We start from the raw sequence: 27,685 nt of genomic DNA, 5'->3' as shown, positions 1-27,685 counted from the left end.
CAGCCTGGCAAAGTTTGATGTTTCACTATGAGAAAGCTGTTGTAACTCAGGCATGCAATGTCCGACCTGTCACAGACTTCATATGTTTTACAAGGGTCCTGGTCTGAACACATCAATATAACAACAATCAGTTACAGTCATAGCGCCACCTGCTGCACACAGGAGGTGTGGCACATCAAAGTTCCTTTGAATATCCACCTGAATACCCACTTAAATTTAAAGAGCACCAATTATGCTAATAAATTGGCACGTTAGCACGTAAATGCAGTATCCCATAGTACATACATGTTATTAAAACTTGAACTAATGCATTGTGAGTCTTATAAATTGCTTACATACCTCACCGATTTCCCACTGTCTGAAAAACGCTCGGTTTAGTTCCTGTCTCCGCCTCCCAAAATGTCTAGTGTAATCGGATTGGTCAGATGACTACTCAACTGTTATTGGTCAGCTGGGTTCGTCGTGTGTTTGAAAGGTTACGCCCCTGACTACGTGTGGGTTGACACACCGGTTCTGACTGAGAGAGTCACAGCCTCAGAGGCAACGTAAACAAGCGTTATATTTCTCTATAAACGATGGTGTCTGTACTGCCTTACCACTTCGAGCTCGATCCAGAGAGTTCAGAAGGCCGTTACGATATAAACGATCTCCGTCAATGAATGCGATTGGATTTAACTTTTTTAGGTGTCCTTAGCTCTGCCAGAATGCTAAACGAAGACGAAAATGTGTTGCAAAGACATCCAAAAGGTAATTATAACGTACTACATAACTATATGGAAACACCAAATGTAGCACATAGAAAGTATTTGTTGAAATGATTATAAAACGATTTCACTTGGTAATTTCTACATTATTTTACTATAGTAAAATGTATTATAAAAGACTGTTTACATACTCTATTACTGTGCAAACTATATGGAAACACCAAATGTAGCACATAGAAAGTATTTGTTGAAATGATTATAAAACGATTTCACTTGGTAATTTCTACATTATTTTACTATAGTAAAATGTATTATAAAAGACTGTTTACATACTCTATTACTGTGCAAACTATATGGAAACACCAAATGTAGCACATAGAAAGTATTTGTTGAAATGATTATAAAACGATTTCACTTGGTAATTTCTACATTATTTTACTATAGTAAAATGTATTATAAAAGACTGTTTACATACTCTATTACTGTGCAAACTATATGGAAACACCAAATGTAGCACATAGAAAATATTTGTTGAAATGATTATAAAACGATTTCACTTGGTAATTTCTACATTATTTTACTATAGTAAACTTCATTATAAAATACTGCTTACATACTATTTTACTGTGCTATGTTTTTACTTATTAGGTTTTAAGGAGAATGCAACAGGTTCCAGGGCCTCTTACCTGCGTGATTCATCATCCAGGTTTTGCACAAATTGTCTAAATCCCTACACACAGAACATTTATTGTACCGACTATAAGCCTTTGAGGCGCAGGACTAGAGTAAGTTTTATTACATTTTTAAACCAATAACACTAAAGTATTATTATAGTAACAAAGTACCCAAAAGAACAAAAGATGTAACTTTAAAGAAAATATAGTAGTCAGTCAAAAGTTTATTTATTACAAATATATATTTAACTGTTAAACAATATACAAATAAACATACTTTAGTAACCATATTGTGCTCTTCTTTCAAAAAATTGTTCAATTCACTTCTTACAGCTATCTATTCAGATAAATGGCATATCAAAGCTTTGTCAGCTGGTGCTATCTAAGACGACACTTTAGGGTTATCATCCTGTCGTGTGTTGTTCTCCAGATATGCTTGGAGCTTCCTGATCGGAATGTTGGCTTCCGACGACCCCTGCACTGAAGATGGCATGCAATCACGTCCTCCTTTGAAGGTCTCTCAAACTGTGATGCCAGGTCCATTGGAATCGGGGTTTCCTTCAGCTTATCTTCAAATACCTCATCAAACACAAGCCTGATCACATCATCCACATAACTGTACAAATATTGCAGTCAATAAATCTTTTGTTTTGATAATTTATTTCCCTGCTTCATACATTAAGTTTTTAATTATGAATGTATTTGAAATAAAACATTACTGCTTACAGTATGTCACTTGTGTGTTTTGGGAACATAGCCTTGTACTTTCCCTCTCCTGCTTTTGTTATGGCTTGGTGACATTGTAATGGATGGCTGCAAGGTACAACCTGTAAAAATATAAATATGCAATTGATTTATTCTAAAAGTAAATACTACTTTACTTTATTTAACACAGTTACTAAAATACCTAAATACCTGCACAGCATTCCAATAAATGGGAAAGTCACATTTTTTGCTGCAAATCTGAAATCTCAGGCTACGGACGGCAAAGGCATCCACTGATGATGGTGATTGAAACATTGTGAAACGATGCTACTGCCTGGGTTCCTATGATTATGCAGAGAAAAAAACTTTGTCATCATCAGTTATACATTTAAGACTGGTAGTGGTTTCACTAGCTAAATACATCATATGTGTTACACACCTTTGCTCCTCATATGCCAGTCTGGCTCCTTGTACTGTGTGTAATGATGTTGCATGTTTGCATACAGTGTAGAAGGATGTGTCCAGCTGCGAATCTAGGATATAGACAAATAAAACAAACATGTATTCAGTCAAAAAGACATATTATAACAATAGAGTACAACAATTATAAATCGTTAGACTATTCATTAAAACGTTAATGTATTACATGTTACATGGCCCAACATTAGCAACACACATTACGTGTTTACTTCGTTTCAAAATCTAAGAAAGCTTAAAGTAAAAACAACAGTAAAATACATATCACGTTAAACAAATCATCTGTACTTCGAGTGTCTTGAGTTTGATCATGAGAACAAACTTTACCGGTAACAGTTTAGCTGGAACAGCTTAGCAAGTTTGTAAACACGTCTAAATAAACATCGATAAAAACGATAGTCTGCATAATTCAACACACACGTGTGTAAATATGGTACGTTGTTTATGAAATACATTATTACAACACAAAACAATTAGCTTGCAAGCTTAGCTCTACACATAGATATATATCTGAGCTCTACAAGCACATAATGTTAAGCTCCGGTTACAGGTAACGTAACTTACAGTAAAGGCAAATAATAAACATGAATACTTACAGCCTGTGATCCAGAAGTGCACGGTAATCCAACTTTCAGGAGGAGACGTCGCGCAGCTTTGGTTCATGAGAAGCAGTTATTGTGAAAACTCCGTGAACAACTTCTGACTGGATTTTTCCGGAACCGTATTAAACATGATGTCCTCTGTGTTAGTCCATAAAGTGCTATTTTGCCCTTGCATCTAAAGAGACAGCGTCTACTCGAGAGATTTAATCGCTTAAACAATGAAACAAGAGTTTGCAAACAGGGTCAAAGCAGGGACTCCCAACCTCCGCCATTTTAGCTCTCTTCTGACTCAGCGCTCTCCACCCCCGTCTTTGAGGGCGTACCCAAGCCAAGCAGAGAGGGCTGAACTATGATAATGTTGGTCTTATCTACGTCACCAATCCCAGGAAGTAAACTGTTGCCTACAATCCGAGTGTTTTTTGTAGTCCTCGAACGTTAGAGACGATAACTCGCGTCATCGTTTTCTTTGAGGTATGTACTTTTTGAATATCGTTAGCATGTACTAATACACACTTACACACAAAAGGATGTTTAAAAACGTGTATCTCATAATAGGTGCTCTTTAAACCCCTTGGTTTACTGCTTTACTAAGGCTATAGGGTGGCGGTGCACATGCGTGCGAGGGCCCTTCCATCACTGCTTGCAGCTTTAATTAGGGCCCGAGCACCGAGGAGCAGGCCAGAATGGCCTGCACCGAAAGGTGCGAAGCCCTATTGGTTTTGCTCGAATTTATTATTTTTTTTTTTTTTTTTTTTTTTTTTTTTTAACACTTTTGGGCATTTTGGGTGCCTTAACATACTCGAAAACTCTTGAAATTTGGCACAGACGTCAGAGTCGTCCGTCATTGCAAACGGGCAAAGGCTGGAACACGGGCGTGGCACGGGGGCTCTGTAGCGCCCCCTGTAATGCAAAATAAAACATTGATGCACAGATCGTGCAAACATGTACGCACATGTACGAGAGTTGGTACGCATATAGATCTCATCGACCCGAACAACTTTCGCCCTCTAACATTTAAGCTCCGCCCAACAGGAAGTCAGCTATTTTGGATTGTTTAAAAAATGCATGCGTTGAACTTTTGAATACTCCTCCTAGAGGATGCATGCGATTGACACCAAAAGTGGTGAACATGATGTCGAGACATTGGACTTGCTAAATTGCGAAGGGATTTTTGATATCTCGAACGGTTCTGCCATGGCGAGCCGACAAAGTTGTGGCGAAATCAGAGAAACAGGAAGTGTCTAATATCTAAAGCAAAAAATGTCATTGTAATGACACGCGGGGTGTTTGTTCGTCTGAAGATTCCGATCGCATCGATGTGCCTATTGTGAGTCTCGGGTATAGCGCCACCACCAGGCGCCAGGAAGTGTGTCAGTCACAAAGCTGGATTTTTTTGAAAGTTCCTTGCAATGTTCTTTTAAATACTCCTTCTAGGATTTTCATGCGATTGACACCAAAAGTGGTCACCATGATGCCGAGACATTGTAGATGATAAATTGCGAAGGGATTTTTGATATCTCAAACGCTGTTACCATGGCAACGCGTCAAACTTTACTTTCATTTTAAAGGCATATTTAAGACTTTCAGTTCCATACAGTTAACTTTTAAATACTCCTTCTAGGATTTTCATGCGATTGACACCAAAAGTGGTCACCATGATGCCGAGACATTGTAGATGATAAATTGCGAAGGGATTTTTGATATCTCAAACGCTGTTCCCATGGCAACCTGTCAAACTTTACTTTCATTTTAAAGGCATATTTAAGCCTTTCATACAGTTAACTTTTAAATACTCCTTCTAGGATTTTCATGCGATTGACACGAGAAGTGGTCAACATGATGCCGAGACATTGTAGATGATAAATTGCGAAGGGATTATGATATCTCAAACGCTGTTGTCATGGCAATGCATCAAACTTTACTTTCATTTTTACACATATTTAAGGCTGACAGTTACATGCTGTGAACCTTTAAATACTCCTCGTATGGGATTCATGCGATTGACACCAGAAGTGGTCAACATGATGCCGAGACATTGTAGATGATAAATTGCGAAGGAATTTTAGACATCTCGAACGCTGTTCTCATGGCAACGCGTCAAACTTTACTTTAATTTCAGGCATGTTTAAGGCTCTTGGCGTGCTTAGTTGAACTTTAAATTTGGCACACACATCCAGAGATGTATAAAGTACTAGGGACCCAGACTTAAGTAAAAGTATAAGTGCTCTATCAAAAAAGTGAGCACACCACTTAAGTGGAAGTACTGAAGTATTAAACATGTTTTGTACTTAAGTATTGCAAGTAGTTTATTTTAAAATATACTACTCAAGTACTGAAAGTAAAAGTACAAGTATTGTGTAATGTAGTTATTAAAGAAAACAGTCAAAAGTTTGAATATAATATTGTTTATATTATTTCAAATGTTTAAGCTAAAGGACACGCACAATTGCTTTGGCTGTAGCAGGAGTACAAGGACAGGAATGTTCAGATTAATTTAACTAATATGGCAATAGAGAATTCAGAATTAATAAAATATTAGTCGATGTAATGGTAATAGGTAAAGGTACAAGATGTTTCAATGTATTTAGGTTTCCTTCTTTCGCGCACACTCGCCCTTTTTCGCGAATTCTCTCTCTCTATCGGTCTCTCTCGTGCACTTTGGTTCTCTCTTCACTTCACATTTGTCCACAACTGCGGCTCATATTTGTGAGTGAGAGGGAGGGAGGGGTCCGCTCTTCACTATCTCCTATTGGTTTAGACCACAATCTGTGTGTGTTTCTAATGTGTATCACCGCTCCGGCAGTGATAATGTAGGTTTGGAATGATTTGTAACATTTGAGTGTAACGAGTAACTATGCAGCACATAAAAAATGTATTGGAGTAAAAGTATTAAACTCATCGAAAATATGTACTGAAGTAAAAGTGAAAGTAGGAGAAAAAAATAATACTTCAGTAGAGTACAGATACTGCCTATTAGTACTTAAGTACAGTAGTGAAGTAGTTCTACTTCGTTACTATACATCTCTGCACACATCAGAGTTTTCGGCTGTTAAGTGTTGACAAAAAGGTCAGACATAGGCGTGTCTCTTAAGTGGCTCACTAGTGCACCAGTTTGTCTAAAATGTGGGGTTTCTTTTACCTACAGTCCCCAAATGGCTCAGAAACAACATTAAATAGCCCACTGATATTTTACCCACTTGATGCCCTTGCCCACCGTGCATCGTTTTCTCGGACGCACCATGTAGCGGTAAAAAAACGTGCGAGGGCCCGCCATTGCTGCTTGCAGCTATATTTATTATTTATTCTTCTTCTTCTCCAAAGTGAATCGCATTTTTGAGGGGCGAAACATGCTCGAAAACTCATGAAATTTTGCACACATGTCAGGAGTGGCGAAAATTTACATGTGGCATAGGCGCCAGAAGTGGGCGTGTAGAAATGGCTCGATAGCGCCACCTGCAAAATTTCAAGAGAACAGCCCCCCCACTACGAAAAACGTACAGATACGAAATTTGGTAGGATCATCTATCACCCCAAGACCTACAAAAAAGTCTCTTGGAGCAAAGCTCTAAACCCCACAGGAAGTCCGCCATTTTGAATTTTTGCCTTGATTTTTGTGCAAATTTGGTCATTTCCAGCCTTCATACTTTAACGAACTCCTCCTACAGATTTAATCCGATCATCGTCATATTTGGTCAATCTCATCTAAAGGCCTTTGCGATGTTAAATTGCGGAGATCTTGACTTTTCGTCAGAGGGTGTGTCCGTGGCGGCCTGACAAATTTCGGCATTTTCGCCATGAAACAGGAAGTGGCTCTAACTCAGGCATACAATGTCCAATCTGCCCCACGCTTCATACGTTTGATAAGGGTCATGGCCTGAACACATTTCAATGCCAATATTCAACTTCACTCATAGCGCCACCTAGAGGTAGGAGGAAATACCATGTTTTATGCTCTGATTTACTGCTCTTAGAGATTTAATCAAATCATCATCATATTTGGTCTGACTGATGTTAAGCCCTTTTCCTTGATAAATTGCGAAGATCTTGACTTTTCGTTGGAGGGTGTGTCCGTGGCGGCCTGGCAAAGTGTGATGTTTCGCCATGAAACAGGAAGTTGTTATAACTCAGGCATACAATGTCCGATCTGCCCCTGACTTCACACGTTTGATAAGGGTTCAGGCCTGAACACATCAACATGGCATAATTCAGTAACACTCATAGCGCCACCTAGAGGCAGCAGGAAATACCATGTTTTACGCTGTGATTTACTGCTCTTAGATATTTAACCATATCAACATCATATTTCACCAGTGTAATCTCAAGACCTTGTGTGATGATAAAAAGCAACGACCTTGACTTTTCATTAAAGGGCGTGTCCGTGGCGGCCTCGCAAAGTATCGGTAAATGAATCGCATTTTTGACAGGGTAAACAAGCTCAAAAAGTCATAAAACGTTGCACACATGTCAGAAGTGGCGAAAATTTACATATGGCATAGGCGCCAGAAGTGGGCGTGTAGAAATGGCTCGATAGCGCCACCTGCAAAATTTCAAGCAAACAGCCCCCCCGCTACGAAAAATGTACAGATACGAAATTTGGTAGGATCATCTATCACCCCAAGACCTACAAAAAAGTCTCTTGGAGCGAAGCTCTAAACCCCACAGGAAGTCGGCCATTTTGAATTTTTGCCTTGATTTTTGTGCAAATTTGGTCATTTCCAGGCTTCATACAGCAACAAACTCCTCCTACAGATTTAATCCGATCATCGTCATATTTGGTCGGTCTTATCTAAAGGCCTTTGCGATGCTAAATTGCGGAGATCTTGACTTTTCATTGGAGGGTGTGTCCGTGGCGGCCTGACAAAATTCTGCATTTTCGCCATGAAACAGGAAGTTGTTATAACTAAGGCATACGATGTCCAATCTGCCCCACGCTTCACATGTTTGATAAGGGTCTTGACCTGAACACATTTTAATGCCAATATTCAGCTTCAGTCATAGCGCCACCTAGAGGTAGCAGGAAATGCCATGTTTTACGCTGTGATTTACTGCTCTTAGAGATTTAATCAAATCATCATCATATTTGGTCAGACTGATGTTAAGCCCTTTGCCGTGATAAATTAAGAAGATCTTGACTTTTTGTTGAAGGGCGTGTCGTGGCAGCCTGGCAAAGTGTGATATTTCGCCATGAAACAGGAAGCTGTTGTAATTCAGGCATACATTATCCGATCTGCCCCCGACTTCACAAGTTTGTTAAGGGTCCCGGCCTGAACACGTCAATATAACAATAATCAGGTACAGTCATAGCGCCACCTGCTGCACACAGGCGGTGTGGCACATTTTTTGTCCTTTGAATATCCACCTATATTTACCCACTTTAATTCATATCCCCCTGGTTCACTGCTTAACTAATGCCATAGGGTGGCGGTGCACATGCGTGCGAGGGCCCTTCCATCGCTGCTTGCAGCTTTAATTATTATTATTATTCCGTTTCTTCTCCAAAGTGAATCGCATTTTTGAGGGCCTAAACATACTCGAAAACTCATGAAATTTTGCAAACACGTCAGAAGTGGCGAAAATTTACATGTGGCATAGGCGCCAGAAGTGGGCGTGTAGAAATGGCTCAATAGCGCCACCTGCAAAATTTCAAAAGAACAGCCCCCCCACTACGAAAAACGTACAGATACGAAATTTGGTAGGATCATGTATCACCCCAAGACCTACAAAAAAGTCTCTTGGAGCGAAGCTCTAAACCCCACAGGAAGTCGGCCATTTTGATTTTTCGCTGTGATTTCTGTGCAAATTTTGTCATTTCCAGTCTTCGTACTTTAACGAACTCCTCCTAGAGATTTTATCAGATCGTCATCATATTTGGTCAATCTGATCTAAAGGCCTTTGCGATGTTAAATTGCGGAGCTTTTGACTTTTCGTTGGAGGGTGTGTCCGTGGCGGCCTGACAAAATTCAGCGTTTTCGCCATGAAACAGGAAGTTGTTCTAACTCAGGCATACAATGTCCAATCTGCCCCACACTTCACATGTTTGATAAGAGTCTCGGCCTGAACACATTTCAATGCCTATATTCAGCTTCAGTCCTAGCGCCACCTAGAGGTAGCAGGAAATGCCATGTTTTACGCTGTGATTTACTACTCTTAGAGATTTAATCAAATCATCATCGTATTTGGTCAGACTGATGTTAAGCCCTTTGCCGTGATAAATTGCGAAGATCTTGACTTTTCGTTGAAGTGCGTGTCCGTGGTGGCCTGGCAAAGTGAGATGTTTTGACATGAAACAGGAAGCTGTTGTAATTCAGGCATACATTATCCGATCTGCTTCAGACTTCACACGTTTGATAAGGGTCCCGGCCTGAACACGTCAATATAACAATAATCAGGTACCATCATAGCGCCACCTGCTGCACACAGGCGGTGTGGCACACCAGTTTCCCTTTGAATATCCAGCTGTATTTACCCACTTTAATTTATACCCCCCTGGTTTACTGCTTTACTAATGCCATAGGGTAGCGGTGCACATGCGTGCGAGGGCCCTTCCATCGCTGCTTGCAGCTTTAATTCTTGTTTTATTTTTTTTTTTTATTTTTTTTTATTATTAGGGCCCGAGCACCGAGGAGCAGGCCAGAATGGCCTGCACCGAAAGGTGCGAAGCCCTATTGGTTTCTCTCGAATTTATTTTTTTTTTTTTTTTATTTTATTTTTTTTTAACACTTTTGGGCATTTTGGGTGCCTTAACATACTCGAAAACTCTTGAAATTTGGCACAGACGTCAGAGTCGTCCGTCATTGCAAACGGGCAAAGGCTGGAACACGGGCGTGGCACGGGGGCTCTGTAGCGCCCCCTGTAATGCAAAATAAAACATTGATGCACAGATCGTGCAAACATGTACGCACATGTACGAGAGTTGGTACGCATATAGATCTCATCGACCCGAACAACTTTCGCCCTCTAACATTTAAGCTCCGCCCAACAGGAAGTCGGCTATTTTGGATTGTTTAAAAAATGCATGCTTTGAACTTTTGAATACTCCTCCTAGAGGATGCATGCGATTGACACCAAAAGTGGTGAACATGATGTCGAGACATTGGACTTGCTAAATTGCGAAGGGATTTTTGATATCTCGAACGGTTCTGCCATGGCGAGCCGACAAAGTTGTGGCGAAATCAGAGAAACAGGAAGTGTCTAATATCTAAAGCAAAAAATGTCTTACTGTAATGACACGCGGGGTGTTTGTTCGTCTGAAGATTCCGATCGCATCGATGTGCCTATTGTGAGTCTCGGGTATAGCGCCACCACCAGGCGCCAGGAAGTGTGTCAGTCACAAAGCTGGATTTTTTTGAAAGTTCCATGCAATGTTCTTTTAAATACGCCTTCTAGGATTTTCATGCGATTGACACCAAAAGTGGTCACCATGATGCCGAGACATTGTAGATGATAAATTGCGAAGGGATTTTTGATATCTCAAACGCTGTTCCCATGGCAACGCGTCAAACTTTACTTTCATTTTAAAGGCATATTTAAGCCTTTCAGTTCCATACAGTTAACTTTTAAATACTCCTTCTAGGATTTTCATGCGATTGACACGAGAAGTGGTCAACATGATGCCGAGATATTGTAGATGATAAATTGCGAAGGGATTTTTGATATCTCAAACGCTGTTCCCATGGCAACCTGTCAAACTTTACTTTCATTTTAAAGGCATATTTGAGCCTTTCATACAGTTAACTTTTAAATACTCCTTCTAGGATTTTCATGCGATTGACACGAGAAGTGGTCAACATGATGCCGAGACATAGTAGATGATAAATTGCGAAGGGATTTTTGATATCTCAAACGCTGTTCCCATGGCAATGCATCAAACTTTACTTTCATTTTTACACATATTTAAGGCTGACAGTTACATGCTGTGAACCTTTAAATACTCCTCGTATGGGATTCATGCGATTGACACCAGAAGTGGTCAACATGATGCCGAGACATTGTAGATGATAAATTGCGAAGGAATTTTAGACATCTCGAACGCTGTTCTCATGGCAACGCGTCAAACTTTACTTTAATTTAAGGCATGTTTAAGGCTCTTGGCGTGCTTAGTTGAACTTTAAATTTGGCACACACATCCAGAGATGTATAAGTACTAAAGTACTAGGGACCCAGACTTGAGTAAAAGTACAAGTGCTCTATCAAAAAAGTGAGCACACCACTTAAGTGGAAGTACTGAAGTATTAAACATGTTTTGTACTTAAGTATTGCAAGTAGTTTATTTTAAAATATACTACTCAAGTACTGAAAGTAAAAGTACAAGTATTGTGTAATGTAGTTATTAAAGAAAACAGTCAAAAGTTTGAATATAATATTGTTTATATTATTTCAAATGTTTAAGCTAAAGGACACTCACAATTGCTTTGGCTGTAGCAGGAGTACAAGGACAGGAATGTTCAGATTAATTTAACTAATATGGCAATAGAGAATTCAGAATTAATAAAATATTAGTCGATGTAATGGTAATAGGTAAAGGTACAAGATGTTTCAATGTATTTAGGTTTCATTCTTTTGCGCACACTCGCCCTTTCTCGCGAATTCTCTCTCTCTATCGGTCTCTCTCGTGCACTTTGGCTCTCTCTTCACTTCACATTTGTCCACAACTGCGGCTCATATTTGTGAGTGAGAGGGAGGGAGGGGTCCGCTCTTCACTATCTCCTATTGGTTTAGACCACAATCTGTGTGTGTTTCTAATGTGTATCACCGCTCCGGCAGTGATAATGTAGGTTTGGAATAATTCGTAACATTTGAGTGTAACGAGTAACTATGCAGCACATAAAAAATGTATTGAAGTAAAAGTATTAAACTCATCGAAAATATGTACTGAAGTAAAAGTGGAAGTAGGAGAAAAAAATAATACTTCAGCAGAGTACAGATACTGCCTATTAGTACTTAAGTACAGTAGTGAAGTAGTTCTACTTCGTTACTATACATCTCTGCACACATCAGAGTTTTCGGCTGTTAAGTGTTGACAAAAAGGTCAGACATAGGCGTGTCTCTTAAGTGGCTCACTAGTGCACCTGTTCGAAAACTCTTGAAATTTGGCACAGACGTCAAAGTCGTCCGTCATCGCAGAAATCCAAAGGCTGGAACACGGGCGTGGCACGGGGGCTCTGTAGCGCCCCCTGTAATGCAAAAAAAAACATTGATGCACAGATCGGGCAAAAATGTACGCACATTTACGAAAGTTGGTACACATATAGATCTCATCGACCCGAACAACTTTCGCCCTCTAACATTTTAGCTCCGCCCAACAGGAAGTCCGCCATTTTGGATTGTTTAAAAAATGCATGCGGTGAACTTTTGAATACTCCTCCTAGGGGATTCATGCAAATGACACCAAACGTGGTGATCATGATGTCAAGACATTGGTCTTGCTAAATTGCGAAGGGATTTTTGATATCTCGAACGGTGTTGTCATGGCGAAGCGGCAAAGTCATGGGGAAATCAGAGAAACAGGAAGTGTCTAATATCTAAGACAAAAAATGTCTTTTAGTGATGACACGCGGGGTGTTTGTTCGTCTGAAGATTCCGATCGCATCGATGTGCCTATTGTAAGTCTCGGATATAGCGCCACCACCAGGCGCCAGGAAGTGTTGCAGTCACAAAGGTTGATTTTTTTGACAGTTCCATGTGATGTTCTTTTAAATACTCCTCCTAGAATGTTTATGCGATTGACACCAAAAGTGGTCAACATGATGCCAAGACATAGTAGATGATAAATTGCGAAGGGATTTTTGATATTTCGAATGTTGTTCCCATGACAACGCGTCAAACTTTACTTTCATTTTAAAGGCATATTTAAGCCCTTCAGTTGCATGCAGTGAACTTTTCAATACTCCTTCTAGGATATTCATGCGATTGACACCAAACGTGGTCAACATGATGCTGAGACATTGGAGATGATAAAATGCGAAGGGATTTTTGACATCTCGAACGCTGTTGCCATGGCAACGCATCAAAGTTTACTATTATTTCAGGAATATTTAAGGCTCTTGGCATGCTTAGATTTACTTGAAATTTGGCACACACATCAGAGTTGTCAACTGTTAAGTGTTGACAAACAGGTCAGACATAGGTGTGCCTCTTAAGTCGCTCACTAGCGCCCCTGTTTGTCCAAAATGTGGGGTTTCTTTTACCTACAGTCCCTAATTGGGTCAGTAACAACATAAATAGTCCACTGATATTTACCCACTTGATGCACTTGCCCACCGTGCATTGTTTTCTTGGAGGCACCGTGTAGCGGTAAAAAAACGTGCGAGGGCCCGCCATCGCTGCTTGCAGCTTTATTTAGGGCCCGAGCACCGAGGAGCAGGCCAGAATGGCCTGCACCGAAAGGTGCGAAGCCCTATTGTTTTTGCTCGGATTATTATTTTTATTATTTTTTTTTTTTATTTTTTTTTTTTTCAACACTTTTGGGAATTTTGAGTGCCTTAACATACTCGAAAACTCTTGAAATTTGGCACAGATGTCAGAGTCGTCCGTCATTGCAGAAAACCAAAGGCTGGAACACGGGCGTGGCAGGGGGGCTCTGTAGCGCCCCCTGTAATGGAAAAAAAAACATTGGTGCATAGATCGGACAAACATGCACGCACATGTACGAAAGTTGGTGCGCATATAGATCTCATCGACCCGAACAACTTTCGTACTCTAACATATTAGCTCCGCCCAACAGGAAGTCGGCCATTTTGGATTGTTTAAAAAATGCATGCGGTGAACTTTTAAATACTCCTCCTAGTGGATTAATGGGATTGACACCAAACGTGGGGAACATGATGTCAAGACATTGTACTTGGTAAATTGCGAAGGGATTTTTGATATCTCGAACGGTTCTGCCATGGCGAGGCGACAAATTCATGGCGAAATCAGAGAAACAGGAAGTGTCTAATATCTAAGGCAAAAAATGTCTTATTGTGATGACACGCGGGGTGTTTGTTCGTCTGAAGATTCCGATCGCATCGATGTGCCTATTGTGACTCCCGGGTATAGCGCCACCACCAGGCGCCAGGAAGTGTTGCAGTCATAAAGGTTGATTTTTTTGACTGTTCCATCCAATGTTCTTTTAAATACTCCTTCTAGGATATTCATGCGATTGACACCAAAAGTGGTCAACATGATACTGAGACATTGTAGATGATAAATTGCGAAGGAATTTTTGACATCTCGAACGCTGTTCCCATGCCAACGCCCCAAACTTTACTTTTATTTCGGGCATATTTAGGGCTCTTGGCGTGCTTAGATTAACCTAAAAGTTAACACACATCAGAGTTGTCGGCTGTTAAGTGTGGTCAAAAAGGTCAGACATAGGCGTGTCTCTTAAGTGGCTCACTAGCGCCCCCTTTGTCTAAAATGTGGGGTTTCTTTTACCTACAGTCCACAAATGGGTAAGTAACAACATAAAATAATCCACTGATATTTACCCACTTGATGCACTTGCCCATCGTGCATCGTTTTCTCTAAGGCACCGTATAGCGGTAAATAAACGTGCGAGGGCCCGCCATCGCTGCTTGCAGCTATATTTAGGGCCCGAGCACCGAGGAGCAGGCCAGAATGGCCTGCACCGAAAGGTGCGAAGCCCTATTGTTTTCCTTAGGATTATTATTTTTATTTTTTTTTTTTTTATTTTTTTCAACACTTGACCTAATTTGGGTCCCTTAACATACTCGAAAACTCTTGAAATTTGGCACACATGTCAGAGTCCCGTACCACTAGGTTCATGCAAAGGCTGAAACACGGGCGTGGCACAGGGGCTCTGTAGCGCCCCCTGTAATGCAAAAACAAACATTGGTGCACAGATTGGGCAAACATGTACGCACATGTACGAGAGTTGGTACGCATATAGATCTCATCGACCCGAACAACTTTCGGCCTCTAACATTTAGGCTCCGCCCAACAGGAAGTCGGCTATTTTGGATCGTTTAAAAAATGCATGCGTTGAACTTTTGAATACTCCTCCTAGAGGAATCATGCGATTGACACCAAAAGTGGTGAACATGATGTCCAGACATTGGACTTGCTAAATTGCGAAGGGATTTTTGATATCTCGAACGGTTCTGCCATGGCGAGCCGACAAAGTTGTGGCGAAATCAGAGAAACAGGAAGTGTCTAATATCTGAGGCAAAAAATATCTTATTGTGATGCCATGCGGGAAGTTTGTTCGTCTAAAGTTTCCGATCGCATCGATGTGCCTATTGTGACTCCCGGGTATAGCGCCACCACCAGGCGCCAGGAAGTGTTGCAGTCACAAAGGTTGATTTTTTTGACAGTTCCATGCAATGTTCTTTTAAATACTCCTTCTAGGATTTTCATACGATTGACACCAAAAGTGGTCACCATGATGCCGAGACATTGTAGATGATAAATTGCGAAGGGATTTTTGATATCTCAAACGGTATTCCCATGGCAACGCGTCAAACTTTACTTTCATTTTAAAGGCATATTTAAGCCCTTCAGTTGCATGCAGTGAACTTTTCAATACTCCTTCTAGGATATTCATGCGATTGACACCAAACGTGGTCAACATGATGCCGAGACATTGGAGATGATAAGTAGTGAAGGGATTTTTGATATCTCAAACGCTGTTCCCATGGCAACGCGTCAAACTTTTTACTTTCATTTTAAAGGCTTCTTTAAGCCTGACAGTCGCATGCAATGTTCTTTTTAATACTCCTTCTAGGGAAATAATGCAATTCACACCAGAAGTTGTCAACATGATGCTGAGACATTGTAGACGCTAAATTGCGAAGGAATTTTTGACATCTCTAATGCTGTTCCCATGGCAACGTGTCAAACTTTACTTTTATGTCAGGCATATTTAAGGCTCTTGGTGTGCTTAGATTAACTTTAAATTTGGCAAACACATCAGAGTTGTCGGCTGTTAAGTGTTAACAAAAAGGTCAGATAAAGGCGTGTCTATTTAGTGTCTCACTAGCGCCCGCGTTTGTCTAAAATGTGGGGTTTCTTTTACATACAGTACCTAAATGGGTCAGTAACAACATGAAATAGTTCACTGATATTTACCCACTTGATACAAATGCCCACCGTGCATCGTTTTCTCTGAGGCACCGTGTAGCGGTTAAAAAAACGTGCGAGGGCCCGCCATCGCTGCTTGCAGCTATATTTATTTTTATTTTTTTTAACACTTTTGGGCATTTTGGGTGCCTTAACATACTCGAAAACTCTTGAAATTTGGCACAGACGTCAGAGTCGTCCGTCATTGCAAACGGGCAAAGGCTGGAACACGGGCGTGGCACGGGGGCTCTGTAGCGCCCCCTGTAATGCAAAAACAAACAGGAGTGCGCAGATCGGGCAAACATGTACGCACATTTACGAAAGTTGGTACACATATAGATCTCATCGACCCGAACAACTTTCGCCCTCTAACATTTTAGCTCCGCCCAACAGGAAGTCCGCCATTTTGGATTGTTTAAAAAATGCATGCGGTGAACTTTTGAATACTCCTCCTAGGGGATTCAAGCAAATGACACCAAACGTGGTGATCATGATGTCAAGACATTGGACTTGCTAAATTGCGAAGGGATTTTTGATATCTCGAACGGTGTTGCAATGGCGAAGCGGCAAAGTCATGACGAAATCAGAGAAACAGAAAGTGTCTAATATCTAAGGCAAAAAATGTCTTATAGTGATGACACGCGGGGTGTTTGTTCGTCTGAAGATTCCGATCGCATCGATGTGCCTATTGTAAGTCTCGGGTATAGCGCCACCACCAGGCGCCAGGAAGTGTTGCAGTCACAAAGGTTGATTTTTTTTGACAGTTCCATGTGATGTTCTTTTAAATACTCCTCCTAGAATGTTTATGCGATTGACACCAAAAGTGGTCAACATGATGCCAAGACATAGTAGATGATAAATTGCGAAGGGATTTTTGATATCTCGAACGTTGTTCCCATGACAACGCGTCAAACTTTACTTTCATTTTAAAGCATATTTAAGCCCTTGAGTTGCATGCAGTGAACTTTTCAATACTCCTTTTAGGATATTCATGCGATTGACACCAAACGTGGTCAACATGATGCTGAGACATTGGAGATGATAAAATACGAAGGGATTTTTGACATCTCGAACGCTGTTGCAATGGCAACGCATCAAAGTTTACTATTATTTCAGGAATATTTAAGCCTCTTGGCATGCTTAGATTAACTTCAAATTTGGCACACACATCAGAGTTGTCAACTGTTAAGTGTTGACAAACAGGTCAGACATAGGTTTGCCTCTTAAGTCGCTCACTAGCGCCCCCGTTTGTCCAAAATGATGGGTTTCTTTTACCTACAGTGCCCAATTGGGTCAGTAACAACATAAATAGTCCACCGATATTTACCCACTTGATGCACTTGCCCACCGTGCATCGTTTTCTCGGAGGCACCGTGTAGCGGTAAAAATACGTGTGAGGGCCCGCCATTGCTGCTTGCAGCTATATTTTGTATATTGAGACTTTCATTTAGCCGTTTAAAGCATTTTATGAGCCAAATACAAACAACTATCAATGAATGAACTAAACAGATGTCTTTCATTTTGTGTCTGTGAATTTTTATATTTACGTGAATGTGCATCGATTTGTACAAACAGAGACATATTTGTGAATTCAGTTGGCATATTTCTTATAATTATTTCACAATTTGTGCACGCAAAAAAGAGGATGTGCATTTGTGGATCAGGCGACGCGCATGCATTCATCCTGTTCTGTTCATACGAGTTTTGAGACTTAAGTAGCGTGGTTTGCATTGAAAGACCCACGAGCACAGAAAACAGTTACCACTAGGTGTCAGTCTAACAAAGTTTCACACATCGTGGTGAATTATGTTTTCTGTGTTTCCCTTTAGTCTGGTGTTTTTATAGCATTAACGTTTATTATCTATATATATTAAATGTATATATTATATATATTATAGCATAACATTATATATGAGGACTTGAAACGTAGCGATGGTAAAGTATGGTATATACCCCATCACGGTGTTTACCACCCTCGGAAAGGAAAGCTCCGCGTTGTATTTGATTGTGGAGCTACATTTCAAGGGATGTCTTTGAATACCCAACTATTACAGGGACCAGACCTTACAAGTTCATTGATTGGAGCAATAACCAGATTTAGGAAGGAACAAGTTGTGATCATGGCAGATATTGAAGCTATGTTCCATCATGTCAGGGTGCCAAAAGATGATGCAGATCTGCTGAGATTTCTTTGGTGGCCTGATGGTGACCTTACTCAAAACATGGTGGACTATCGTATGGTTGTACATCTCTTTGGAGCTACTTCGTCACCTAGCTGTGCAAATTTTGCTCTCAGACATTGTGCACAAGATGACAAAGACTTCAGCCAGGAAGTTACCGATGCAATCTTGCATAGTTTTTATGTGGATGACTGTTTACTGTCAGTAAATTCAGAGGATAAAGCCATTTTTCTGTATCATGACCTTGTTGCTATATGTGCAAAGGGAGGCTTTACATTAACCAAACTGATCAGCACCAACCGAGACGTTCTGGCAAGAATTCCAGAAGAGTTCAAAGCAAAAAATGTAAAGGATTTGGACCACGACTTGCTTCCAGTGGAGAGAGCACTTGGAGTTCAATGGTGCATACAATCTGATGCCTTTAAGTTTAAGATTGTATTGCAGCAAATACCTTTAACCAAAAGAGGGATCCTCTCAACCATGAGTTCTGTTTATGATCCCTTAGGAATTCTGTCTCCTGTGATTTTATATGCAAAAAAGGTCTTGCAAGACTTGTGCAGAAAGAAACTGAGCTGGGATGATATAATTCCTGTTTTAAGTGCTCAGGAATGGAGTAGGTGGTTAAATAGATTACATGATTTGGAAAACTTCAAGATTGATAGATGCTTCAAACATGTGGGTTTCGGAGAGGTGAGAACAGCACAGTTACATCATTTTTCGGACGCAAGTGAGGATGGTTATGGAGTAGTTACTTACCTGCTCTTACATGATTTCAGCTCACAAGTGCACGTTGCCTTTGTAATGGGAAAATCGAGAGTAGCCCCTCTGAAGTCAGTATCTATCCCTCGTATGGAACTAACAGCAGCAACATTGGCAAGTCGAATGGATTCATTGCTGAGAACAGAACTGTCCATGCATCTTCAAGACTCTGTCTTTTGGACTGACAGTACTTCTGTATTGAAATACATTAAAAATGAAGTCTCTAGGTACCAAATCTTTGTTGCTAACAGAGTTTCAGAAATCCTCAAGGTGTCTCAACCATCACAATGGCGGTACGTAAACACTGCTCTAAATCCAGCAGATATAGCTTCAAGATGGTTAAATGTGGAATCTTTTGAAGAACAAGGATTGGGTCTTTGGACCTCAGTTTCTCTCTCTTCCTGAACAGGAATGGCCAGTTAATCTTACTGACTTGGGAGAATATTCATCAGATGATCCAGAACTAAAGAGAAGTGTGGAGGACAATATGGATGTTATAATGCAGTTAATCCAGTATTTCTCTTTTTGGACTCTTTTAAAGAGATCAGTAGCTTGGATTCTCAGATTTAAGCAGTTACTTCTAAATCTAAGTCAGAAGAGAAAATCATTGAGAATGTCGTTGACACAATCTAACATGGATGAAACTCAACAAAAACAACAGTTGAAAGAGGAAATGGAAGAAATAAAGACTCAGTGTGGTAAAACCAAGCTTTCTGTGGAAGAGCTAAAAAGGTCTGAATTGGAGATAATTCGCCACTGCCAAAGGAAAAGATACTTTGATGAATTCTCAAGCCTGGAAAAGAGAGAACATGTCAAACGGAACAGTCAAATTTACAAGCTTAATCCGGTACTTGAAGATGGTGTTCTAAGAGTAGGTGGACGGTTGAGTAGGGCAGCCATGCCTGAAGAAACAAAACACCCTGCTATACTTGCAAAAGATTTTCACATCTCCAGCATTATTCTTAAACACATACATCAAGAAGTGGGTCATGGTTGCCGAAATTACATGCTCTCAAGGTTACATCAGATTTATTGGATTCCTGGTGCTAGTGGAGCCATAAGGAAGATCATATCCAAGTGCATGATCTGCAAACGTTTGCAGGCAGCACCAGCGCATCAACAGATGGCAAACCTACCTCTGAACAGAGTCTCTCCAGACAAACCTCCATTTACATATGTCGGAGTTGACTGTTTTGGACCTTTTGAAATTAAAAGTAGAAGAAGTATTGTCAAAAGGTACGGTGTTATCTTCACATGTCTAACCATTAGTGCAATTCATATTGAAGTGTTATCATCATTGCATACTGACTCCTTCATTAATGCACTAAGAAGATTTATCGCAAGTCCTAGAAATGCAGTCTGACAATGGTACAAACTTTCATGGTGGAGAACGCGAATTGAGACAAGCTATTGAAGGCTGGAACCAGTCTCGGATCAATAACACACTTCTGCAGAAAGGACTCAGTGGACCTTTAATCCCCCTAGTGGTTCACATTTTGGAGGCACATGGGAAAGACTGATTAGGTCTGTGAGAAAAGTTCTTAATGCAACTCTAAGAACACAAACTCTTGATGAAGAAGGTCTCCATACAGTTTTATGTGAAGCTGAAGCAATTATCAATGGACGTCCCATTACTAAGGAACAGGGCATGAAATTAACACCCGACCACGCGCCAAATGCGGGTGGATTTTGTAATTGGCGGGTAACACTGTCAATCTACTAGCCACATTGGCGGGTAGCCAATGCGAATCAGTTATGCGCGGGTCATTGTATGAACAACCCACTACCGACCGACATTTTCAACTTTTCATAGATTCGGCTCTTTCGGCTCCGGCTCCACATTTTAGTGATGGCAGTCCGGCTCTTTTCATAGATTCGGCTCTTCTGGCGTCTACTCTCCCACCCCTGCCTGCGTTGAAGATTCGGCTCTGCTCGTTCGGTACAAAGAATCAGCTCTTAGAGCCGGCTCGTTCGCGAACGACCCATCACTATAACCCGCCCGCAATTGTTGAAAATAGTTTTTAAACTCGACCGACTGACCGCGTCCTGAATATCATTAAAATATTTTTGGATGACTCGTAACCGGCACCCGCTCATTTTTTATCAACCTGCGCATATCACTGATGCAAATTGAGTGATTCATTAAGAGGATGCGCCTTCTGTTTCGCAACGTTCATGCGATTGGAAAGAAGATGAGGCACTTCTCTGACTACGTTTGGATGTGCGAGTAAGTATTAAACTGTTGGTGAGATGGGATGATAATACAATGCTGACATAGGCTACTGTACAATCACAGTTGCACAGATGTGTAGTGCTGCTGTGACGGATCAGAACTCTTGATGTGTAAACTTTAAAGAGAGTTGCGCTACTATGCCATATACTGTAGTACATTAACATACATTTTGCGAATAGAGTAATGAAAAACAACGTATGTGCGGGGTTTATGTGCGCAGTTTGTGCCCCCTCTGTCTCTGTGTGCGTGCACGGGTTTAAGGGGACTCAATAGGGCACATCGGAGAGACGCGTTCCTAAAAGCATGCGTACATAAAATTGTTCTGCTCTTGACAGGGCACATATAAACAAAATTATCTCAACAGTATTCATTTTCTAATAAAACATTTCTTTATGTCTTAAGTGTATTTATAGAGAGTCAAAAACCAGTATGTGCTGGTCTTAAAGAGACAGTAACCTCAATTAACCTACTTAAGTCTGGTCATTAATGTTAATCAAACAACCTAAGACAAAGAGAAATTCACTTTTGTAGATCTGAAAAAAATATATATTTAATTCATACAATAAAGACAGCATTATCATTCACTATTCAGGCAAAAAAAAACTGGCTGGTAAAAAGTCTCTGTGGCAGGTGGATTTCTAAATCCACCTGCCACAGTGGCTGGTGGTCAAAAAAGTTAACTTCAGGCCCTGCTAAGGAATCAACTGACCCTAATGATCTTGAAGCATTAACGCCCAATCATTTGCTACTGTTAAAGTCTACACAATCATTGCCACCAGGAATCTTTCTAAAGGAGGATATATATGCTCGTCGAAGATGGAGACAGGTACAATATATCTCGGACCTGTTCTGGAAACGATGGACAAAGGAATATCTACCTCAGTTGCAAGAGCGATGATTCAGCACCACGTAATTCATGGATAACTGGAAAGGTGATTCAAACATTTCCAGATAAACAAGGCTTTGTTCGTCAGGTGCGACTGAAAACTAAGACAAACTACTTAAATAGACCCATGACAAAAATCTGCCTTCTACAAGAGGCAGATATTTGATAGTTGCTTCAAAAGGACATTATCCTCACATATGGCAGTGTATTGGTAAAATACCTTCCTTTGGACACTAAAATGTTAAAAGTACTCTCTTCTAAAAAAAAAAAAGTTTTTGCAAATGTACTAATGTTGATATTGATGCATCTGAGATTTTGTATTTTGCATGTCTCCTATTCACCTTATTCCGCCACACCCCTTTTTAATTCTTCGCTCTTCCGCATTTTGTCAACCGACTTCCGCTGCTAATATGGCACAGTGCATTCGGTGGTTAGAAGATTGTTTGTAGTTCACTATAACTTTAGCGAAATGACAAATATCGCTACTGCTGTAAATGTTTTAAATTAGGAGCACGGTAAAAAGTTCATACGACGCTCGTATAGTATTAAATTGTCACATCAATCGTCTCGTGGTTAGACGAAATTAAGCGGCCGCGGCAAGTTACCTGGCATATTTAATTACCTCGTCCTGTCAGGAGTTGATGGAGCAGCATTGAAAATTATTAAAAGTATGTCTACCAATATTTACACAGTGATTTCGTCTTTTTTTATAGCAAATGTGCACCTTAGCCAGTCCAATAACTATTTCGTTTTACCATGATAGAATTCATTTGCAAACTTGCCAACTTAAAATCCTTTTAAGTGGAATCTACAAAGCTCACATATGGTTTAAGAAATTCCTTACAGATAATATCTGATCACACTGTAAAGGTTTATATAACTGCATGGCAGGTTACATCTGATCACATAGTAAATGTTTAATACAAATGCACAACATCTGATCACATTGTAAAGGTTTAATATACAGTAAATGCACAACATCTGATCACATTGTAAAGGTTTAATATAATTGCACAACATCTGATCACATTGTAAAGGTTTAATATAAATGCACAACATCTGATCACATTGTAAAGGTTTAATATAAATGCACAACATCTGATCACATTGTAAAGGTTTAATATAAATGCACAACATCTGATCATATTGTAAAGGTTTAATATAACTGCACAACATCTGATCACATTGTAAAGGTTTAATATAATTGCACAACATCTGATCACATTGTAAAGGTTTAATATAACTGCACAACATCTGATCACACTGTAAAGGTTTAATATAAATGCACAACATCTGATCACATTGTAAAGGTTTAATATAATTGCACAACATCTGATCACATCGTAAAGGTTTAATATAAATGCACAACAGATCACAATGTAAATGTTTAATATCACTGCATGATATCTGATCACATTGTAAATGTTTAATATAACTGCATGACATCTGATCACATTGTAAAGGTTTAATATAAATGCACAACATCTGATCACACTGTAAATGTTTAATATCACTGCATGACATCTGATCACATATGAAGGTTTAATGTAACTTTACAACAGGTAAAGCAAGACCACCCTGCAATAAATTAAGACACAGCTTTATCGGAGTCATCAGGAGCTGATCCCAAGTGTTTATCTGGAAGCTGTTGGTGTATGTACTGGTAAAGTGCTTGGCGACTGTGTAATGGATGCAATATCAACCCTGTGTAAAGCTGACAAAGATGGTTGTTTCTCAGCAGAGATATGTACATTTGTGCCAGCTCAACACATTGAAGCAGTTTCTCGGACAGGGTTTACAGGACTAGGATTTAATTATATTAGGACATTTTAGTTTTTTACAAACAAACCCTACAAAAAAAAAAAAAACAAGACTGGTGCGCATCTTGTGACAAAACAATGGCACTCATATATGTTGAGGTATGTCAGTAAAAGGTGTTTTTAAATTATTGTAGCTCAAATATGCATTTTAGCTTGGGACCAGGATAAGCCCTGTCAGGGAAACTGCACCATTGTTTTCCCATATCAGATGTAGGTTGCTTCAGGTTGAGTTGTGATTTTAAAGTGTAGTTCTGGTCAGAGACGGATGGATTGTGTTTCTGCATCACAGTTTAGGAACATGTTGATTGTATCATCCTCACAGTTGTCCACTGCATCACTACACATCAATGCATCTGTGAAAACAATATAACCATAAACATTTTTATGTTAGTATTTAAAATAAACTTGCATCATGAGAATTAATATATAAATGGCACCCATACTTAAACAGAACAGTGTGTAAGAGAGAGATGCATTAAAAAGAGACAGTAACATTATACACACAACCTTTAACTTCAGTGTTAAATAATACGTTGTTTAATAGGTCATTATCAATATCTGAATGAGGAATGAACTGACATTCTAGCATCTGAAATCTCAGTAACTTGTAGGAACCACGTGGGCTACTGTAAGAATGCAATGTACTATAATATCTCGTTGTACTATCGTAAATATAAAAATATAGATGGACAATTAAAACCTTTCAAATAGTTGCATTTTATAAACTAACGTTACTGATCTTAAGTGTATTTGTAGAACGGACTTCACAAATCTAACTTTAGGCGAACGAGCACAAAGTTAGCTAAGATAGCTTACCTGAAACTGGCCACCTTTTCAACACCCGGCGTGGTTTAAAGTTACCGGAACATCGTAGTCGAACCATTACTTGGGATAAGGGTGTTCCTCAGTTGGCTTAAAATTGGTAAGAAAGAAACATAAAGGCGCTCGAGTGAGCTTTTTAAGCTTAACGCGTCGCCTTCAGTCACTTTGACAGAACACCTGAAATCAGCTGCTTTGCTTAGGCCCTACTCATTAATGCTGGTATCGCCAACGCCAAGATGGACCCACAATCCTGTATTACTGCACTGACAATTAAGCCAACCGCATGAATGCAACCACGGCGCTTTTAACGTTAAATTAATGAAACTAGCCATGACCTTTTTGTTTTTCACATCATACATGTATAATGAAGGCCAAATAAATTGGTACGAGTTAAGAGGGTCATTTCGTTAAATCACAGGCTACAGCCAGGGCTGGATTGTCAATACTGGGCAAGTGGTCGCAAAGTAAAAAAATATCAAATATAAATAAATATCAAAATTTGGGCAGGTTTGGGATCCGTTGGGCGGGTTTGAAACATGCATTTTATACGCTAATTATTTAACAAAAACCCAAGTGTACATGAATTCCATCCAATGTTCATGACAAACATTCCACCATAAAAAGTTTTGAAGTCAAACTCTGAAGTCCAATGTTGTGGTTGTTTAGAGAATGATGTAAACCAGGGGTCCCCAACCTTTTTTTCACCACGGACCGGTTTCAGCTTAAAAAAAATTCCGCGGACCGGGGATGAGATTGGGGGGGGGGGTTTGGGGTCGCTGAGTTGTTGTTCAAACTTGCTAAAAAACCTCCTTTTCGAAATGTACGTTTTAAACGGAAGTAAAGACAACAACCATGCATTAGGAAAATTAATAATTGCTTTATTTAGGCTATAGTATATTTTCTATAGACGTGTAAAATCATATTTTGGCGGATTGTTTTTTACTTTCATTGTTTTACAGTTTGCCTGCCCATTTAGTCTTAATAATTAATGGAACCTAAACGAACTTGGCTTGCTGTTCTCGAAGGCAGCTCGAATCTTGGTCGGGCTCGAGACCCAATTCCAAGTAACAGAAGAGAAGAAAAATGCAGTGAAGGAGGAGAGATGCCAGAATTGCGGCTGGATGCAGAGGCACGGAGACTCACGTTTACCATGATTAATGATGATTGACAAGTTAAGGTTCATTTCAAACCTACGTTAAAAGTGTAGCCGTTTAAATACTATTAGCCTAATAGTTTATTTTGATCATGGTGCTACGATCGATGGATAATTCTGAAGTTGTTTTAAAGAAGAATAAAATAATTACTTTTCAGTCATTTGCGCTGTCACACAGTTGAACGTCTCCGCATATATCATTGCGACGTACATTTGCAAATTATTCATAAAGTCATACACCTCCGTAATTCTTTGATCGATTGTGTTTTAAAAGTACTGTATGCTCAAACTCTAATGACAGCAATGTGATCGCTGATGCGCTGGTAGAGAGAGAGAGGCGGAGAAAAAGAGAGAGAGCGCGGCTCTGAACAAAAGTGGAAATGATTGATGTTATTTGAAGTCGGCTCTTAAGTACAAAATACCCGATTAAGCTATTACGTGGCTATTATACAATTTTTTTTCGGGACGTTCTTGCGACCCGGTGGCAACTTGTCCACGACCCAGTACTGGGTCGCGACCCGGTGGTGTAAACCAACTCCAGACTTCTCAGATGTTTAAGCTAGTATTAAATCCACCATGCTTAGAACACAACCCCTGATTGAGTCTAGAACTATTAAGTTCCTCAACAAGGGTACAAAGGCCCAAACCACCATGACCCTGTCCCAAATGGCGCACTTTATGTTGACTTGCGGTCTCGTAGCCTTAAATTGCGCATGCTCGCTTAGTCTACGAGTCCGTAGGATGTCCCTTCTGTCATTTTTACGCTCCGAAGTGTGTTAATCAGCACCCCCTTTGAACCCTTGATGCGGTCTTCAGCGAATGAGTTCGGGTGCCAAATTATGTAACACCAATTCCATTCCACCATAAAGAGAACCCTCTGCAAAAAAACATTTACATAAATAAACCATGTGCTACAAACACTTAAAATTTACATATTAAACACCATGGTCAGCTACTTACGATTGAGTCTAGAATAGAACTATTAAGTTCCTCAACCAGGGTACAAAGGCCCAAACCACCACGAGATAAGCTGCTCTAAAGGAGATAAAGGCTGTTTCTCAATGTCAAGGATACTTCATTGGGAGGACTGGTCTTTCCAAGGGCACTCTCACACTATCCAAACCAAACCACGATTGGGCGCGTTGGTTTCTTTGACTAGTGTGATCGCTCTGTTCCACGCCCGGGCGCGGATTGGTTAATCGCGCCGTGGCCGGGTTGCAGAGGTGGGCCGGAGCGCGGATCACTTGGGCTCAGGCGGGGAAGGCTGTAATGTGAGAGCAATCGCGCCTGAGCATGATTCAAAAGGTGAAGACGTCAGTTGCGCGACCACTCACCTTCATCTGCCTTCGTAAAAACCTTTTGATGCAAGCTGCGGGGTTACGTGAATGTCCGGATGTCGATGACGTAGCATCCTCGAAATTATGGCTTCTGAGGATCCTTCCTTGACTTTGACTTTGTTTTTCAATTCCAAGAACGGACTTGCGTTCTCGTGAAGACTGGTCTTGCCAAGCGACCTTGGAAGAACGTACTCAGAAGGTCGCGAGAACACAGAACGCTCTTGTGAGAATTGAGATATGTGCGATCTTCCTGTTGGTCACGTGACCTCCCGGA

At 40.2% G+C, this 27,685-nt stretch overlaps 1 protein-coding gene and 4 long non-coding RNA genes across 7 annotated transcripts in view; 2 read left to right on the top strand and 3 right to left on the bottom strand.

The window, feature by feature from the left end:
* LOC129422537 (uncharacterized) overlaps positions 1 to 27,685 on the bottom strand; it is a 681,876-nt gene that overhangs the window by 387,946 nt on the left and 266,245 nt on the right. The window lies entirely within an intron of this gene.
* LOC141351224 (uncharacterized) lies at positions 212 to 2,108 on the top strand. The gene is made up of 3 exons (XR_012359458.1): positions 212 to 747; positions 1,353 to 1,489; positions 1,809 to 2,108. It is a non-coding gene; the product is annotated as an uncharacterized lncRNA (long non-coding RNA).
* LOC129428224 (uncharacterized) lies at positions 1,585 to 3,734 on the bottom strand. 2 transcript variants are annotated; one of them, XR_008638882.2, is made up of 5 exons: positions 3,157 to 3,734; positions 2,523 to 2,616; positions 2,294 to 2,425; positions 2,105 to 2,205; positions 1,585 to 1,994 (listed from the first exon to the last, which is right to left on the bottom strand). It is a non-coding gene; the product is annotated as an uncharacterized lncRNA (long non-coding RNA). The 2 variants fall into 2 exon arrangements; XR_008638881.2 differs by having other exon boundaries at positions 1,585 to 2,205.
* Positions 22,092 to 23,966, top strand: LOC141350802 (uncharacterized). The gene is made up of 2 exons (XR_012358920.1): positions 22,092 to 23,550; positions 23,743 to 23,966. It is a non-coding gene; the product is annotated as an uncharacterized lncRNA (long non-coding RNA).
* LOC141350793 (uncharacterized) lies at positions 23,730 to 27,229 on the bottom strand. The gene is made up of 2 exons (XR_012358908.1): positions 24,916 to 27,229; positions 23,730 to 24,452 (listed from the first exon to the last, which is right to left on the bottom strand). It is a non-coding gene; the product is annotated as an uncharacterized lncRNA (long non-coding RNA).

Source organism: Misgurnus anguillicaudatus, chromosome 19 (assembly GCF_027580225.2).
Source record: "Misgurnus anguillicaudatus chromosome 19, ASM2758022v2, whole genome shotgun sequence".
In the NCBI taxonomy this organism is placed as follows: Eukaryota; Metazoa; Chordata; class Actinopteri; order Cypriniformes; family Cobitidae; genus Misgurnus; species Misgurnus anguillicaudatus.
Note: the sequence above shows the minus strand (reverse complement) of the source record. Positions and strands in the feature narration are given on the sequence as shown.